Below are 17,797 nucleotides of genomic sequence, written 5' to 3'. Positions count from 1 at the left end.
GTAGTTCATCTGCTGTGTCTTTCACATTCTGTCTTCTTCAGTCGCGACAGCATAATGATGACGAGTTTTTACAAATTAATAAAGTGCAAAATGAGATCAATTCATTTTTTAAAGAGCAAATGAAAAAATAAGACTTCCAAAAGAATGGAACTCATTTATTTTGAGTCAAATGACGCAAAGGTACGTGAATCAAAGTCAATTAATGTTGAAAATACCCATTCAAATAGATCCGTTTTCAACTAGAGAGATTAAGACTCGGCGTATCCGTCTCAATCCTCCACAACTGCTTATGTTACCCCTCCATATCTGCAGTGAAAGATGGTGGACCTAGATCGGTTTTTGTCAAACCATGAGACAATACCTATAATCGGTCTTCTCACAAAAACATCTCTAGCTTCCGAACCGTTTGACCTACAAATTCGTATGACCACTCTCTGGAATGAGGAGACCCTCACGAACACGGTGGTATTCTCATTTTTTCTCTACATCCCCCACAAGTGTCAGGAGACTCGTCTGAAGTCACAACCGTCTATGTGCCAAGTTCTGTTTGTAGAATCCAAAATCTTGGGCTACAAACTAATGTGACCCCACTTGTCGCAATGTTCTCCGTTTTGCCCTACGTTCCCAACAAGTGTCACGGGACTAATCTGAAGGTAACCTGTAGTGATTAAAATGCTAGATTTTTTAACCAGGGACCTCTCGCAACCTAAGCCATAATCATACACCTAAACCGTGAAAGTGAATTACCACTTTCCACCAAAATGACGTTCAAATTATGAGTCGATGTCTCAATGTTGCTACTGAGCTGCACATAGCATTGGTGGTATAGTGGTGAGCATAGCTGCCTTCCAAGCAGTTGACCCGGGTTCGATTCCCGGCCAATGCAGAGCCTGAGGAATTCATTTGTTTTAGGGGCTGGATGTAATTTCAAGTGTATTACATTTGAATCATTATCGTTGTACTTGGAAGTCAGAATTGCTCCTACATTCTGCAGGTTATCTAAAATAATAAATGTTGTGCGACGTTGAACCAACAAGTGTATATCAAAATAGATTTGCAGTCCCATCGCCAAAACGAGAATCATACCCCTAGACCAACGAGCCTTATGCCAAAAGTTATTTTTTTGCTTTCTGCAGCAATGACAGTGAAGATATCGATTGACGTGTCCATGGTGCTTGGAACGATTGAACATCATGTGAGTGTTTTGTGCTTTACTTGTGAGCATAACAGTCTTCCAAAATCTTGACCATGATTCAGTTCAAATCTTCTGTAGTTCATCTGCTGTGTCTTTCACATTCTGTCTTCTTCAGTCGCGACAGCATAATGATGACGAGTTTTTACAAATTAATAAAGTGCAAAATGAGATCAATTCATTTTTTAAAGAGCAAATGAAAAAATAAGACTTCCAAAAGAATGGAACTCATTTATTTTGAGTCAAATGACGCAAAGGTACGTGAATCAAAGTAAATTAATGTTGAAAATACCCATTCAAATAGATCCGTTTTCAACTAGAGAGATTAAGACTCGGCGTATCCGTCTCAATCCTCCACAACTGCTTATGTTACCCCTCCATATCTGCAGTGAAAGATGGTGGACCTAGATCGGTTTTTGTCAAACCATGAGACAATACCTATAATCGGTCTTCTCACAAAAACATCTCTAGCTTCCGAACCGTTTGACCTACAAATTCGTATGACCACTCTCTGGAATGAGGAGACCCTCACGAACACGGTGGTATTCTCATTTTTTCTCTACATCCCCCACAAGTGTCAGGAGACTCGTCTGAAGTCACAACCGTCTATGTGCCAAGTTCTGTTTGTAGAATCCAAAATCTTGGGCTACAAACTAATGTGACCCCACTTGTCGCAATGTTCTCCGTTTTGCCCTACGTTCCCAACAAGTGTCACGGGACTAATCTGAAGGTAACCTGTAGTGATTAAAATGATAGATTTTTTAACCAGGGACCTCTCGCAACCTAAGCCATAATCATACACCTAAACCGTGAAAGTGAATTATCACTTTCCACCAAAATGACGGTCAAATTATGAGTCGATGTCTCAATGTTGCTACTGAGCTGCACATAGCATTGGTGGTATAGTGGTGAGCATAGCTGCCTTCCAAGCAGTTGACCCGGGTTCGATTCCCGGCCAATGCAGAGCCAGAGGAATTCATTTGTTTTAGGGGCTGGATGTCATTTCAAGTGTATTACATTTGAATCATTATCGTTGTACTTGGAAGTCAGAATTGCTCCTACATTCTGCAGGTTATCTAAAATAATAAATGTTGTGCGACGTTGAACCAACAAGTGTATATCAAAATAGATTTGCAGTCCCATCGCCAAAACCATTCAGCCAGCTTGTCCTGCGCCCAAGAGGTGATAATCGGCGTTCCGACCAGTGGCCCAAGATCTGCCTGTCTGAGATTGCTCAAGGATCTGCAAAAGGGCTCATCCGGGATTTGAACCCGGGACCTCTCGCACCCTAAGCGAGAATCATACCCCTAGACCAACGAGCCTTATGCCAAAAGTTATTTTTTTGCTTTCTGCAGCAATGACAGTGAAGATATCGATTGACGTGTCCATGGTGCTTGGAACGATTGAACATCATGTGAGTGTTTTGTGCTTTACTTGTGAGCATAACAGTCTTCCAAAATCTTGACCATGATTCAGTTCAAATCTTCTGTAGTTCATCTGCTGTGTCTTTCACATTCTGTCTTCTTCAGTCGCGACAGCATAATGATGACGAGTTTTTACAAATTAATAAAGTGCAAAATGAGATCAATTCATTTTTTAAAGAGCAAATGAAAAAATAAGACTTCCAAAAGAATGGAACTCATTTATTTTGAGTCAAATGACGCAAAGGTACGTGAATCAAAGTAAATTAATGTTGAAAATACCCATTCAAATAGATCCGTTTTCAACTAGAGAGATTAAGACTCGGCGTATCCGTCTCAATCCTCCACAACTGCTTATGTTACCCCTCCATATCTGCAGTGAAAGATGGTGGACCTAGATCGGTTTTTGTCAAACCATGAGACAATACCTATAATCGGTCTTCTCACAAAAACATCTCTAGCTTCCGAACCGTTTGACCTACAAATTCGTATGACCACTCTCTGGAATGAGGAGACCCTCACGAACACGGTGGTATTCTCATTTTTTCTCTACATCCCCCACAAGTGTCAGGAGACTCGTCTGAAGTCACAACCGTCTATGTGCCAAGTTCTGTTTGTAGAATCCAAAATCTTGGGCTACAAACTAATGTGACCCCACTTGTCGCAATGTTCTCCGTTTTGCCCTACGTTCCCAACAAGTGTCACGGGACTAATCTGAAGGTAACCTGTAGTGATTAAAATGATAGATTTTTTAACCAGGGACCTCTCGCAACCTAAGCCATAATCATACACCTAAACCGTGAAAGTGAATTATCACTTTCCACCAAAATGACGGTCAAATTATGAGTCGATGTCTCAATGTTGCTACTGAGCTGCACATAGCATTGGTGGTATAGTGGTGAGCATAGCTGCCTTCCAAGCAGTTGACCCGGGTTCGATTCCCGGCCAATGCAGAGCCAGAGGAATTCATTTGTTTTAGGGGCTGGATGTCATTTCAAGTGTATTACATTTGAATCATTATCGTTGTACTTGGAAGTCAGAATTGCTCCTACATTCTGCAGGTTATCTAAAATAATAAATGTTGTGCGACGTTGAACCAACAAGTGTATATCAAAATAGATTTGCAGTCCCATCGCCAAAACCATTCAGCCAGCTTGTCCTGCGCCCAAGAGGTGATAATCGGCGTTCCGACCAGTGGCCCAAGATCTGCCTGTCTGAGATTGCTCAAGGATCTGCAAAAGGGCTCATCCGGGATTTGAACCCGGGACCTCTCGCACCCTAAGCGAGAATCATACCCCTAGACCAACGAGCCTTATGCCAAAAGTTATTTTTTTGCTTTCTGCAGCAATGACAGTGAAGATATCGATTGACGTGTCCATGGTGCTTGGAACGATTGAACATCATGTGAGTGTTTTGTGCTTTACTTGTGAGCATAACAGTCTTCCAAAATCTTGACCATGATTCAGTTCAAATCTTCTGTAGTTCATCTGCTGTGTCTTTCACATTCTGTCTTCTTCAGTCGCGACAGCATAATGATGACGAGTTTTTACAAATTAATAAAGTGCAAAATGAGATCAATTCATTTTTTAAAGAGCAAATGAAAAAATAAGACTTCCAAAAGAATGGAACTCATTTATTTTGAGTCAAATGACGCAAAGGTACGTGAATCAAAGTAAATTAATGTTGAAAATACCCATTCAAATAGATCCGTTTTCAACTAGAGAGATTAAGACTCGGCGTATCCGTCTCAATCCTCCACAACTGCTTATGTTACCCCTCCATATCTGCAGTGAAAGATGGTGGACCTAGATCGGTTTTTGTCAAACCATGAGACAATACCTATAATCGGTCTTCTCACAAAAACATCTCTAGCTTCCGAACCGTTTGACCTACAAATTCGTATGACCACTCTCTGGAATGAGGAGACCCTCACGAACACGGTGGTATTCTCATTTTTTCTCTACATCCCCCACAAGTGTCAGGAGACTCGTCTGAAGTCACAACCGTCTATGTGCCAAGTTCTGTTTGTAGAATCCAAAATCTTGGGCTACAAACTAATGTGACCCCACTTGTCGCAATGTTCTCCGTTTTGCCCTACGTTCCCAACAAGTGTCACGGGACTAATCTGAAGGTAACCTGTAGTGATTAAAATGATAGATTTTTTAACCAGGGACCTCTCGCAACCTAAGCCATAATCATACACCTAAACCGTGAAAGTGAATTATCACTTTCCACCAAAATGACGTTCAAATTATGAGTCGATGTCTCAATGTTGCTACTGAGCTGCACATAGCATTGGTGGTATAGTGGTGAGCATAGCTGCCTTCCAAGCAGTTGACCCGGGTTCGATTCCCGGCCAATGCAGAGCCAGAGGAATTCATTTGTTTTAGGGGCTGGATGTCATTTCAAGTGTATTACATTTGAATCATTATCGTTGTACTTGGAAGTCAGAATTGCTCCTACATTCTGCAGGTTATCTAAAATAATAAATGTTGTGCGACGTTGAACCAACAAGTGTATATCAAAATAGATTTGCAGTCCCATCGCCAAAACCATTCAGCCAGCTTGTCCTGCGCCCAAGAGGTGATAATCGGCGTTCCGACCAGTGGCCCAAGATCTGCCTGTCTGAGATTGCTCAAGGATCTGCAAAAGGGCTCATCCGGGATTTGAACCCGGGACCTCTCGCACCCTAAGCGAGAATCATACCCCTAGACCAACGAGCCTTATGCCAAAAGTTATTTTTTTGCTTTCTGCAGCAATGACAGTGAAGATATCGATTGACGTGTCCATGGTGCTTGGAACGATTGAACATCATGTGAGTGTTTTGTGCTTTACTTGTGAGCATAACAGTCTTCCAAAATCTTGACCATGATTCAGTTCAAATCTTCTGTAGTTCATCTGCTGTGTCTTTCACATTCTGTCTTCTTCAGTCGCGACAGCATAATGATGACGAGTTTTTACAAATTAATAAAGTGCAAAATGAGATCAATTCATTTTTTAAAGAGCAAATGAAAAAATAAGACTTCCAAAAGAATGGAACTCATTTATTTTGAGTCAAATGACGCAAAGGTACGTGAATCAAAGTCAATTAATGTTGAAAATACCCATTCAAATAGATCCGTTTTCAACTAGAGAGATTAAGACTCGGCGTATCCGTCTCAATCCTCCACAACTGCTTATGTTACCCCTCCATATCTGCAGTGAAAGATGGTGGACCTAGATCGGTTTTTGTCAAACCATGAGACAATACCTATAATCGGTCTTCTCACAAAAACATCTCTAGCTTCCGAACCGTTTGACCTACAAATTCGTATGACCACTCTCTGGAATGAGGAGACCCTCACGAACACGGTGGTATTCTCATTTTTTCTCTACATCCCCCACAAGTGTCAGGAGACTCGTCTGAAGTCACAACCGTCTATGTGCCAAGTTCTGTTTGTAGAATCCAAAATCTTGGGCTACAAACTAATGTGACCCCACTTGTCGCAATGTTCTCCGTTTTGCCCTACGTTCCCAACAAGTGTCACGGGACTAATCTGAAGGTAACCTGTAGTGATTAAAATGATAGATTTTTTAACCAGGGACCTCTCGCAACCTAAGCCATAATCATACACCTAAACCGTGAAAGTGAATTATCACTTTCCACCAAAATGACGTTCAAATTATGAGTCGATGTCTCAATGTTGCTACTGAGCTGCACATAGCATTGGTGGTATAGTGGTGAGCATAGCTGCCTTCCAAGCAGTTGACCCGGGTTCGATTCCCGGCCAATGCAGAGCCAGAGGAATTCATTTGTTTTAGGGGCTGGATGTCATTTCAAGTGTATTACATTTGAATCATTATCGTTGTACTTGGAAGTCAGAATTGCTCCTACATTCTGCAGGTTATCTAAAATAATAAATGTTGTGCGACGTTGAACCAACAAGTGTATATCAAAATAGATTTGCAGTCCCATCGCCAAAACCATTCAGCCAGCTTGTCCTGCGCCCAAGAGGTGATAATCGGCGTTCCGACCAGTGGCCCAAGATCTGCCTGTCTGAGATTGCTCAAGGATCTGCAAAAGGGCTCATCCGGGATTTGAACCCGGGACCTCTCGCACCCTAAGCGAGAATCATACCCCTAGACCAACGAGCCTTATGCCAAAAGTTATTTTTTTGCTTTCTGCAGCAATGACAGTGAAGATATCGATTGACGTGTCCATGGTGCTTGGAACGATTGAACATCATGTGAGTGTTTTGTGCTTTACTTGTGAGCATAACAGTCTTCCAAAATCTTGACCATGATTCAGTTCAAATCTTCTGTAGTTCATCTGCTGTGTCTTTCACATTCTGTCTTCTTCAGTCGCGACAGCATAATGATGACGAGTTTTTACAAATTAATAAAGTGCAAAATGAGATCAATTCATTTTTTAAAGAGCAAATGAAAAAATAAGACTTCCAAAAGAATGGAACTCATTTATTTTGAGTCAAATGACGCAAAGGTACGTGAATCAAAGTCAATTAATGTTGAAAATACCCATTCAAATAGATCCGTTTTCAACTAGAGAGATTAAGACTCGGCGTATCCGTCTCAATCCTCCACAACTGCTTATGTTACCCCTCCATATCTGCAGTGAAAGATGGTGGACCTAGATCGGTTTTTGTCAAACCATGAGACAATACCTATAATCGGTCTTCTCACAAAAACATCTCTAGCTTCCGAACCGTTTGACCTACAAATTCGTATGACCACTCTCTGGAATGAGGAGACCCTCACGAACACGGTGGTATTCTCATTTTTTCTCTACATCCCCCACAAGTGTCAGGAGACTCGTCTGAAGTCACAACCGTCTATGTGCCAAGTTCTGTTTGTAGAATCCAAAATCTTGGGCTACAAACTAATGTGACCCCACTTGTCGCAATGTTCTCCGTTTTGCCCTACGTTCCCAACAAGTGTCACGGGACTAATCTGAAGGTAACCTGTAGTGATTAAAATGATAGATTTTTTAACCAGGGACCTCTCGCAACCTAAGCCATAATCATACACCTAAACCGTGAAAGTGAATTATCACTTTCCACCAAAATGACGTTCAAATTATGAGTCGATGTCTCAATGTTGCTACTGAGCTGCACATAGCATTGGTGGTATAGTGGTGAGCATAGCTGCCTTCCAAGCAGTTGACCCGGGTTCGATTCCCGGCCAATGCAGAGCCAGAGGAATTCATTTGTTTTAGGGGCTGGATGTCATTTCAAGTGTATTACATTTGAATCATTATCGTTGTACTTGGAAGTCAGAATTGCTCCTACATTCTGCAGGTTATCTAAAATAATAAATGTTGTGCGACGTTGAACCAACAAGTGTATATCAAAATAGATTTGCAGTCCCATCGCCAAAACCATTCAGCCAGCTTGTCCTGCGCCCAAGAGGTGATAATCGGCGTTCCGACCAGTGGCCCAAGATCTGCCTGTCTGAGATTGCTCAAGGATCTGCAAAAGGGCTCATCCGGGATTTGAACCCGGGACCTCTCGCACCCTAAGCGAGAATCATACCCCTAGACCAACGAGCCTTATGCCAAAAGTTATTTTTTTGCTTTCTGCAGCAATGACAGTGAAGATATCGATTGACGTGTCCATGGTGCTTGGAACGATTGAACATCATGTGAGTGTTTTGTGCTTTACTTGTGAGCATAACAGTCTTCCAAAATCTTGACCATGATTCAGTTCAAATCTTCTGTAGTTCATCTGCTGTGTCTTTCACATTCTGTCTTCTTCAGTCGCGACAGCATAATGATGACGAGTTTTTACAAATTAATAAAGTGCAAAATGAGATCAATTCATTTTTTAAAGAGCAAATGAAAAAATAAGACTTCCAAAAGAATGGAACTCATTTATTTTGAGTCAAATGACGCAAAGGTACGTGAATCAAAGTCAATTAATGTTGAAAATACCCATTCAAATAGATCCGTTTTCAACTAGAGAGATTAAGACTCGGCGTATCCGTCTCAATCCTCCACAACTGCTTATGTTACCCCTCCATATCTGCAGTGAAAGATGGTGGACCTAGATCGGTTTTTGTCAAACCATGAGACAATACCTATAATCGGTCTTCTCACAAAAACATCTCTAGCTTCCGAACCGTTTGACCTACAAATTCGTATGACCACTCTCTGGAATGAGGAGACCCTCACGAACACGGTGGTATTCTCAATTTTTCTCTACATCCCCCACAAGTGTCAGGAGACTCGTCTGAAGTCACAACCGTCTATGTGCCAAGTTCTGTTTGTAGAATCCAAAATCTTGGGCTACAAACTAATGTGACCCCACTTGTCGCAATGTTCTCCGTTTTGCCCTACGTTCCCAACAAGTGTCACGGGACTAATCTGAAGGTAACCTGTAGTGATTAAAACGATAGATTTTTTAACCAGGGACCTCTCGCAACCTAAGCCATAATCATACACCTAAACCGTGAAAGTGAATTATCACTTTCCACCAAAATGACGGTCAAATTATGAGTCGATGTCTCAATGTTGCTACTGAGCTGCACATAGCATTGGTGGTATAGTGGTGAGCATAGGTTGACCCGGGTTCGATTCCCGGCCAATGCAGAGCCTGAGGAATTCATTTGTTTTAGGGGCTGGATGTCATTTCAAGTGTATTACATTTGAATCATTATCCTTGTACTTGGAAGTCAGAATTGCTCCTACATTCTGCAGGTTATCTAAAATAATAAATGTTGTGCGACGTTGAACCAACAAGTGTATATCAAAATAGATTTGCAGTCCCATCGCCAAAACCATTCAGCCAGCTTGTCCTGCGCCCAAGAGGTGATAATCGGCGTTCCGACCAGTGGCCCAAGATCTGCCTGTCTGAGATTGCTCAAGGATCTGCAAAAGGGCTCATCCAGGATTTGAACCCGGGACCTCTCGCACCCTAAGCGAGAATCATACCCTTAGACCAACGAGCCTTATGCCAAAAGAAATTTTTTTGCTTTCTGCAGCAATGACAGTGAAGATATCGATTGACGTGTCCATGGTGCTTGGAACGATTGAACATCATGTGAGTGTTTTGTGCTTTACTTGTGAGCATAACAGTCTTCCAAAATCTTGACCATGATTCAGTTCAAATCTTCTGTAGTTCATCTGCTGTGTCTTTCACATTCTGTCTTCTTCAGTCGCGACAGCATAATGATGACGAGTTTTTACAAATTAATAAAGTGCAAAATGAGATCAATTCATTTTTTAAAGAGCAAATGAAAAAATAAGACTTCCAAAAGAATGGAACTCATTTATTTTGAGTCAAATGACGCAAAGGTACGTGAATCAAAGTCAATTAATGTTGAAAATACCCATTCAAATAGATCCGTTTTCAACTAGAGAGATTAAGACTCGGCGTATCCGTCTCAATCCTCCACAACTGCTTATGTTACCCCTCCATATCTGCAGTGAAAGATGGTGGACCTAGATCGGTTTTTGTCAAACCATGAGACAATACCTATAATCGGTCTTCTCACAAAAACATCTCTAGCTTCCGAACCGTTTGACCTACAAATTCGTATGACCACTCTCTGGAATGAGGAGACCCTCACGAACACGGTGGTATTCTCAATTTTTCTCTACATCCCCCACAAGTGTCAGGAGACTCGTCTGAAGTCACAACCGTCTATGTGCCAAGTTCTGTTTGTAGAATCCAAAATCTTGGGCTACAAACTAATGTGACCCCACTTGTCGCAATGTTCTCCGTTTTGCCCTACGTTCCCAACAAGTGTCACGGGACTAATCTGAAGGTAACCTGTAGTGATTAAAACGATAGATTTTTTAACCAGGGACCTCTCGCAACCTAAGCCATAATCATACACCTAAACCGTGAAAGTGAATTATCACTTTCCACCAAAATGACGGTCAAATTATGAGTCGATGTCTCAATGTTGCTACTGAGCTGCACATAGCATTGGTGGTATAGTGGTGAGCATAGGTTGACCCGGGTTCGATTCCCGGCCAATGCAGAGCCTGAGGAATTCATTTGTTTTAGGGGCTGGATGTCATTTCAAGTGTATTACATTTGAATCATTATCCTTGTACTTGGAAGTCAGAATTGCTCCTACATTCTGCAGGTTATCTAAAATAATAAATGTTGTGCGACGTTGAACCAACAAGTGTATATCAAAATAGATTTGCAGTCCCATCGCCAAAACCATTCAGCCAGCTTGTCCTGCGCCCAAGAGGTGATAATCGGCGTTCCGACCAGTGGCCCAAGATCTGCCTGTCTGAGATTGCTCAAGGATCTGCAAAAGGGCTCATCCAGGATTTGAACCCGGGACCTCTCGCACCCTAAGCGAGAATCATACCCTTAGACCAACGAGCCTTATGCCAAAAGAAATTTTTTTGCTTTCTGCAGCAATGACAGTGAAGATATCGATTGACGTGTCCATGGTGCTTGGAACGATTGAACATCATGTGAGTGTTTTGTGCTTTACTTGTGAGCATAACAGTCTTCCAAAATCTTGACCATGATTCAGTTCAAATCTTCTGTAGTTCATCTGCTGTGTCTTTCACATTCTGTCTTCTTCAGTCGCGACAGCATAATGATGACGAGTTTTTACAAATTAATAAAGTGCAAAATGAGATCAATTCATTTTTTAAAGAGCAAATGAAAAAATAAGACTTCCAAAAGAATGGAACTCATTTATTTTGAGTCAAATGACGCAAAGGTACGTGAATCAAAGTCAATTAATGTTGAAAATACCCATTCAAATAGATCCGTTTTCAACTAGAGAGATTAAGACTCGGCGTATCCGTCTCAATCCTCCACAACTGCTTATGTTACCCCTCCATATCTGCAGTGAAAGATGGTGGACCTAGATCGGTTTTTGTCAAACCATGAGACAATACCTATAATCGGTCTTCTCACAAAAACATCTCTAGCTTCCGAACCGTTTGACCTACAAATTCATATGACCACTCTCTGGAATGAGGAGACCCTCACGAACATGGTGGTATTCTCAATTTTTCTCTACATCCCCCACAAGTGTCAGGAGACTCGTCTGAAGTCACAACCGTCTATGTGCCAAGTTCTGTTTGTAGAATCCAAAATCTTGGGCTACAAACTAATGTGACCCCACTTGTCGCAATGTTCTCCGTTTTGCCCTACGTTCCCAACAAGTGTCACGGGACTAATCTGAAGGTAACCTGTAGTGATTAAAATGATAGATTTTTTAACCAGGGACCTCTCGCAACCTAAGCCATAATCATACACCTAAACCGTGAAAGTGAATTATCACTTTCCACCAAAATGACGGTCAAATTATGAGTCGATGTCTCAATGTTGCTACTGAGCTGCACATAGCATTGGTGGTATAGTGGTGAGCATAGGTTGACCCGGGTTCGATTCCCGGCCAATGCAGAGCCTGAGGAATTCATTTGTTTTAGGGGCTGGATGTCATTTCAAGTGTATTACATTTGAATCATTATCCTTGTACTTGGAAGTCAGAATTGCTCCTACATTCTGCAGGTTATCTAAAATAATAAATGTTGTGCGACGTTGAACCAACAAGTGCATATCAAAATAGATTTGCAGTCCCATCGCCAAAACCATTCAGCCACCTTGTCCTGCGCCCAAGAGGTGATAATCGGCGTTCCGACCAGTGGCCCAAGATCTGCCTGTCTGAGATTGTTCAAGGATCTGCAAAAGGGCTCATCCGGGATTTGAACCAGGGACCTCTCGCAACCTAAGCCATAATCATACACCTAAACCGTGAAAGTGAATTATCACTTTCCACCAAAATGACGGTCAAATTATGAGTCGATGCCTCAATGTTGCTACTGAGCTGCACATAGCATTGGTGGTATAGTGGTGAGCATAGCTGCCTTCCAAGCAGTTGACCCGGGTTTGATTCCCGGCCAATGCAGAGCCTGAGGAATTCATTTGTTTTAGGGGCTGGATGTCATTTCAAGTGTATTACATTTGAATCATTATCCTTGTACTTGGAAGTCTGAATTGCTCCTACATTCTGCAGGTTATCTAAAATAATAAATGTTGTGCGACGTTGAACCAACAAGTGCATATCAAAATAGATTTGCAGTCCCATCGCCAAAACCATTCAGCCACCTTGTCCTGCGCCCAAGAGGTGATAATCGGCGTTCCGACCAGTGGCCCAAGATCTGCCTGTCTGAGATTGTTCAAGGATCTGCAAAAGGGCTCATCCGGGATTTGAACCAGGGACCTCTCGCAACCTAAGCCATAATCATACACCTAAACCGTGAAAGTGAATTATCACTTTCCACCAAAATGACGGTCAAATTATGAGTCGATGCCTCAATGTTGCTACTGAGCTGCACATAGCATTGGTGGTATAGTGGTGAGCATAGCTGCCTTCCAAGCAGTTGACCCGGGTTTGATTCCCGGCCAATGCAGAGCCTGAGGAATTCATTTGTTTTAGGGGCTGGATGTCATTTCAAGTGTATTACATTTGAATCATTATCCTTGTACTTGGAAGTCTGAATTGCTCCTACATTCTGCAGGTTATCTAAAATAATAAATGTTGTGCGACGTTGAACCAACAAGTGCATATCAAAATAGATTTGCAGTCCCATCGCCAAAACCATTCAGCCACCTTGTCCTGCGCCCAAGAGGTGATAATCGGCGTTCCGACCAGTGGCCCAAGATCTGCCTGTCTGAGATTGTTCAAGGATCTGCAAAAGGGCTCATCCGGGATTTGAACCAGGGACCTCTCGCAACCTAAGCCATAATCATACACCTAAACCGTGAAAGTGAATTATCACTTTCCACCAAAATGACGGTCAAATTATGAGTCGATGCCTCAATGTTGCTACTGAGCTGCACATAGCATTGGTGGTATAGTGGTGAGCATAGCTGCCTTCCAAGCAGTTGACCCGGGTTTGATTCCCGGCCAATGCAGAGCCTGAGGAATTCATTTGTTTTAGGGGCTGGATGTCATTTCAAGTGTATTACATTTGAATCATTATCCTTGTACTTGGAAGTCAGAATTGCTCCTACATTCTGCAGGTTATCTAAAATAATAAATGTTGTGCGACGTTGAACCAACAAGTGCATATCAAAATAGATTTGCAGTCCCATCGCCAAAACCATTCAGCCACCTTGTCCTGCGCCCAAGAGGTGATAATCGGCGTTCCGACCAGTGGCCCAAGATCTGCCTGTCTGAGATTGTTCAAGGATCTGCAAAAGGGCTCATCCGGGATTTGAACCAGGGACCTCTCGCAACCTAAGCCATAATCATACACCTAAACCGTGAAAGTGAATTATCACTTTCCACCAAAATGACGGTCAAATTATGAGTCGATGCCTCAATGTTGCTACTGAGCTGCACATAGCATTGGTGGTATAGTGGTGAGCATAGCTGCCTTCCAAGCAGTTGACCCGGGTTCGATTCCCGGCCGATGCAGAGCCAGAGGAATTAATTTGTTTTAGGGGCTGGATGTCATTTCAAGTGTATTACATTTGAATCATTATCGTTGTACTTGGAAGTCAGAATTGCTCCTACATTCTGCAGGTTATCTAAAATAATAAATGTTGTGCGATGTTGAACCAACAAGTGTATATCAAAATAGATTTGCAGTCCCATCGCCAAAACCATTCAGCCAGCTTGTCCTGCGCCCAAGAGGTGATAATCGGCGTTCCGACCAGTGGCCCAAGATCTGCCTGTCTGAGATTGTTCAAGGATCTGCAAAAGGGCTCATCCGGGATTTGAACCAGGGACCTCTCGCAACCTAAGCCATAATCATACACCTAAACCGTGAAAGTGAATTATCACTTTCCACCAAAATGACGGTCAAATTATGAGTCGATGTCTCAATGTTGCTACTGAGCTGCACATAGCATTGGTGGTATAGTGGTGAGCATAGCTGCCTTCCAAGCAGTTGACCCGGGTTCGATTCCCGGCCAATGCAGAGCCTGAGGAATTCATTTGTTTTAGGGGCTGGATGTCATTTCAAGTGTATTACATTTGAATCATTATCGTTGTACTTGGAAGTCAGAATTGCTCCTACATTCTGCAGGTTATCTAAAATAATAAATGTTGTGCGATGTTGAACCAACAAGTGTATATCAAAATAGATTTGCAGTCCCATCGCCAAAACCATTCAGCCAGCTTGTCCTGCGCCCAAGAGGTGATAATCGGCGTTCCGACCAGTGGCCCAAGATCTGCCTGTCTGAGATTGTTCAAGGATCTGCAAAAGGGCTCATCCGGGATTTGAACCAGGGACCTCTCGCAACCTAAGCCATAATCATACACCTAAACCGTGAAAGTGAATTATCACTTTCCACCAAAATGACGGTCAAATTATGAGTCGATGTCTCAATGTTGCTACTGAGCTGCACATAGCATTGGTGGTATAGTGGTGAGCATAGCTGCCTTCCAAGCAGTTGACCCGGGTTCGATTCCCGGCCAATGCAGAGCCAGAGGAATTCATTTGTTTTAGGGGCTGGATGTCATTTCAAGTGTATTACATTTGAATCATTATCGTTGTACTTGGAAGTCAGAATTGCTCCTACATTCTGCAGGTTATCTAAAATAATAAATGTTGTGCGACGTTGAACCAACAAGTGTATATCAAAATAGATTTGCAGTCCCATCGCCAAAACCATTCAGCCAGCTTGTCCTGCGCCCAAGAGGTGATAATCGGCGTTCCGACCAGTGGCCCAAGATCTGCCTGTCTGAGATTGCTCAAGGATCTGCAAAAGGGCTCATCCGGGATTTGAACCCGGGACCTCTCGCACCCTAAGCGAGAATCATACCCCTAGACCAACGAGCCTTATGCCAAAAGTTATTTTTTTGCTTTCTGCAGCAATGACAGTGAAGATATCGATTGACGTGTCCATGGTGCTTGGAACGATTGAACATCATGTGAGTGTTTTGTGCTTTACTTGTGAGCATAACAGTCTTCCAAAATCTTGACCATGATTCAGTTCAAATCTTCTGTAGTTCATCTGCTGTGTCTTTCACATTCTGTCTTCTTCAGTCGCGACAGCATAATGATGACGAGTTTTTACAAATTAATAAAGTGCAAAATGAGATCAATTCATTTTTTAAAGAGCAAATGAAAAAATAAGACTTCCAAAAGAATGGAACTCATTTATTTTGAGTCAAATGACGCAAAGGTACGTGAATCAAAGTCAATTAATGTTGAAAATACCCATTCAAATAGATCCGTTTTCAACTAGAGAGATTAAGACTCGGCGTATCCGTCTCAATCCTCCACAACTGCTTATGTTACCCCTCCATATCTGCAGTGAAAGATGGTGGACCTAGATCGGTTTTTGTCAAACCATGAGACAATACCTATAATCGGTCTTCTCACAAAAAACATCTCTAGCTTCCGAACCGTTTGACCTACAAATTCGTATGACCACTCTCTGGAATGAGGAGACCCTCACGAACACGGTGGTATTCTCAATGTTTCTCTACATCCCCCACAAGTGTCAGGAGACTCGTCTGAAGTCACAAGCGTCTATGTGCCAAGTTCTGTTTGTAGAATCCAAAATCTTGGGCTACAAACTAATGTGACCCCACTTGTCGCAATGTTCTCCGTTTTGCCCTACGTTCCCAACAAGTGTCACGGGACTAATCTGAAGGTAACCTGTAGTGATTAAAACGATAGATTTTTTAACCAGGGACCTCTCGCAACCTAAGCCATAATCATACACCTAAACCGTGAAAGTGAATTATCACTTTCCACCAAAATGACGGTCAAATTATGAGTCGATGTCTCAATGTTGCTACTGAGCTGCACATAGCATTGGTGGTATAGTGGTGAGCATAGGTTGACCCGGGTTCGATTCCCGGCCAATGCAGAGCCTGAGGAATTCATTTGTTTTAGGGGCTGGATGTCATTTCAAGTGTATTACATTTGAATCATTATCCTTGTACTTGGAAGTCAGAATTGCTCCTACATTCTGCAGGTTATCTAAAATAATAAATGTTGTGCGACGTTGAACCAACAAGTGTATATCAAAATAGATTTGCAGTCCCATCGCCAAAACCATTCAGCCAGCTTGTCCTGCGCCCAAGAGGTGATAATCGGCGTTCCGACCAGTGGCCCAAGATCTGCCTGTCTGAGATTGCTCAAGGATCTGCAAAAGGGCTCATCCAGGATTTGAACCCGGGACCTCTCGCACCCTAAGCGAGAATCATACCCTTAGACCAACGAGCCTTATGCCAAAAGAAATTTTTTTGCTTTCTGCAGCAATGACAGTGAAGATATCGATTGACGTGTCCATGGTGCTTGGAACGATTGAACATCATGTGAGTGTTTTGTGCTTTACTTGTGAGCATAACAGTCTTCCAAAATCTTGACCATGATTCAGTTCAAATCTTCTGTAGTTCATCTGCTGTGTCTTTCACATTCTGTCTTCTTCAGTCGCGACAGCATAATGATGACGAGTTTTTTACAAATTAATAAAGTGCAAAATGAGATCAATTCATTTTTTAAAGAGCAAATGAAAAAATAAGACTTCCAAAAGAATGGAACTCATTTATTTTGAGTCAAATGACGCAAAGGTACGTGAATCAAAGTCAATTAATGTTGAAAATACCCATTCAAATAGATCCGTTTTCAACTAGAGAGATTAAGACTCGGCGTATCCGTCTCAATCCTCCACAACTGCTTATGTTACCCCTCCATATCTGCAGTGAAAGATGGTGGACCTAGATCGGTTTTTGTCAAACCATGAGACAATACCTATAATCGGTCTTCTCACAAAAACATCTCTAGCTTCCGAACCGTTTGACCTACAAATTCATATGACCACTCTCTGGAATGAGGAGACCCTCACGAACATGGTGGTATTCGGCGTTCCGACCAGTGGCCCAAGATCTGCCTGTCTGAGATTGTTCAAGGATCTGCAAAAGGGCTCATCCGGGATTTGAACCAGGGACCTCTCGCAACCTAAGCCATAATCATACACCTAAACCGTGAAAGTGAATTATCACTTTCCACCAAAATGACGGTCAAATTATGAGTCGATGCCTCAATGTTGCTACTGAGCTGCACATAGCATTGGTGGTATAGTGGTGAGCATAGCTGCCTTCCAAGCAGTTGACCCGGGTTTGATTCCGGCCAATGCAGAGCCTGAGGAATTCATTTGTTTTAGGGGCTGGATGTCATTTCAAGTGTATTACATTTGAATCATTATCCTTGTACTTGGAAGTCTGAATTGCTCCTACATTCTGC

At 42.3% G+C, this 17,797-nt stretch overlaps 18 non-coding genes across 18 annotated transcripts; 12 read left to right on the top strand and 6 right to left on the bottom strand.

Annotated features, from left to right (window-relative positions):
• Positions 1-814: 814 nt before the first annotated feature.
• On the top strand, positions 815-886 carry trnag-ucc. Its single transcript has one exon. It is a non-coding gene; the product is annotated as a tRNA-Gly (tRNA).
• A 1,197-nt stretch (positions 887-2,083) lies between these two features.
• On the top strand, positions 2,084-2,155 carry trnag-ucc. Its single transcript has one exon. It is a non-coding gene; the product is annotated as a tRNA-Gly (tRNA).
• Positions 2,156-2,442: 287 nt separating this feature from the next.
• On the bottom strand, positions 2,443-2,514 carry trnap-agg. The gene has a single exon. It is a non-coding gene; the product is annotated as a tRNA-Pro (tRNA).
• Positions 2,515-3,494: 980 nt separating this feature from the next.
• trnag-ucc lies at positions 3,495-3,566 on the top strand. The gene has a single exon. It is a non-coding gene; the product is annotated as a tRNA-Gly (tRNA).
• Positions 3,567-3,853: 287 nt separating this feature from the next.
• Positions 3,854-3,925, bottom strand: trnap-agg. The gene has a single exon. It is a non-coding gene; the product is annotated as a tRNA-Pro (tRNA).
• A 980-nt stretch (positions 3,926-4,905) lies between these two features.
• On the top strand, positions 4,906-4,977 carry trnag-ucc. The gene has a single exon. It is a non-coding gene; the product is annotated as a tRNA-Gly (tRNA).
• Positions 4,978-5,264: 287 nt separating this feature from the next.
• Positions 5,265-5,336, bottom strand: trnap-agg. The gene has a single exon. It is a non-coding gene; the product is annotated as a tRNA-Pro (tRNA).
• A 980-nt stretch (positions 5,337-6,316) lies between these two features.
• trnag-ucc lies at positions 6,317-6,388 on the top strand. The gene has a single exon. It is a non-coding gene; the product is annotated as a tRNA-Gly (tRNA).
• Positions 6,389-6,675: 287 nt separating this feature from the next.
• On the bottom strand, positions 6,676-6,747 carry trnap-agg. The gene has a single exon. It is a non-coding gene; the product is annotated as a tRNA-Pro (tRNA).
• A 980-nt stretch (positions 6,748-7,727) lies between these two features.
• Positions 7,728-7,799, top strand: trnag-ucc. Its single transcript has one exon. It is a non-coding gene; the product is annotated as a tRNA-Gly (tRNA).
• A 287-nt stretch (positions 7,800-8,086) lies between these two features.
• Positions 8,087-8,158, bottom strand: trnap-agg. Its single transcript has one exon. It is a non-coding gene; the product is annotated as a tRNA-Pro (tRNA).
• A 4,265-nt stretch (positions 8,159-12,423) lies between these two features.
• Positions 12,424-12,495, top strand: trnag-ucc. Its single transcript has one exon. It is a non-coding gene; the product is annotated as a tRNA-Gly (tRNA).
• Positions 12,496-12,928: 433 nt separating this feature from the next.
• On the top strand, positions 12,929-13,000 carry trnag-ucc. Its single transcript has one exon. It is a non-coding gene; the product is annotated as a tRNA-Gly (tRNA).
• Positions 13,001-13,433: 433 nt separating this feature from the next.
• On the top strand, positions 13,434-13,505 carry trnag-ucc. Its single transcript has one exon. It is a non-coding gene; the product is annotated as a tRNA-Gly (tRNA).
• Positions 13,506-13,938: 433 nt separating this feature from the next.
• On the top strand, positions 13,939-14,010 carry trnag-ucc. The gene has a single exon. It is a non-coding gene; the product is annotated as a tRNA-Gly (tRNA).
• Positions 14,011-14,443: 433 nt separating this feature from the next.
• Positions 14,444-14,515, top strand: trnag-ucc. The gene has a single exon. It is a non-coding gene; the product is annotated as a tRNA-Gly (tRNA).
• Positions 14,516-14,948: 433 nt separating this feature from the next.
• On the top strand, positions 14,949-15,020 carry trnag-ucc. The gene has a single exon. It is a non-coding gene; the product is annotated as a tRNA-Gly (tRNA).
• A 287-nt stretch (positions 15,021-15,307) lies between these two features.
• Positions 15,308-15,379, bottom strand: trnap-agg. Its single transcript has one exon. It is a non-coding gene; the product is annotated as a tRNA-Pro (tRNA).
• Between the last annotated feature and the right edge of the window lie 2,418 nt (positions 15,380-17,797).

Source organism: Oncorhynchus mykiss, unplaced genomic scaffold, assembly GCF_013265735.2.
Source record: "Oncorhynchus mykiss isolate Arlee unplaced genomic scaffold, USDA_OmykA_1.1 un_scaffold_305, whole genome shotgun sequence".
NCBI lineage: Eukaryota > Metazoa > Chordata > Actinopteri > Salmoniformes > Salmonidae > Oncorhynchus > Oncorhynchus mykiss.
This window is presented reverse-complemented; position numbering and strand designations above follow the sequence as displayed.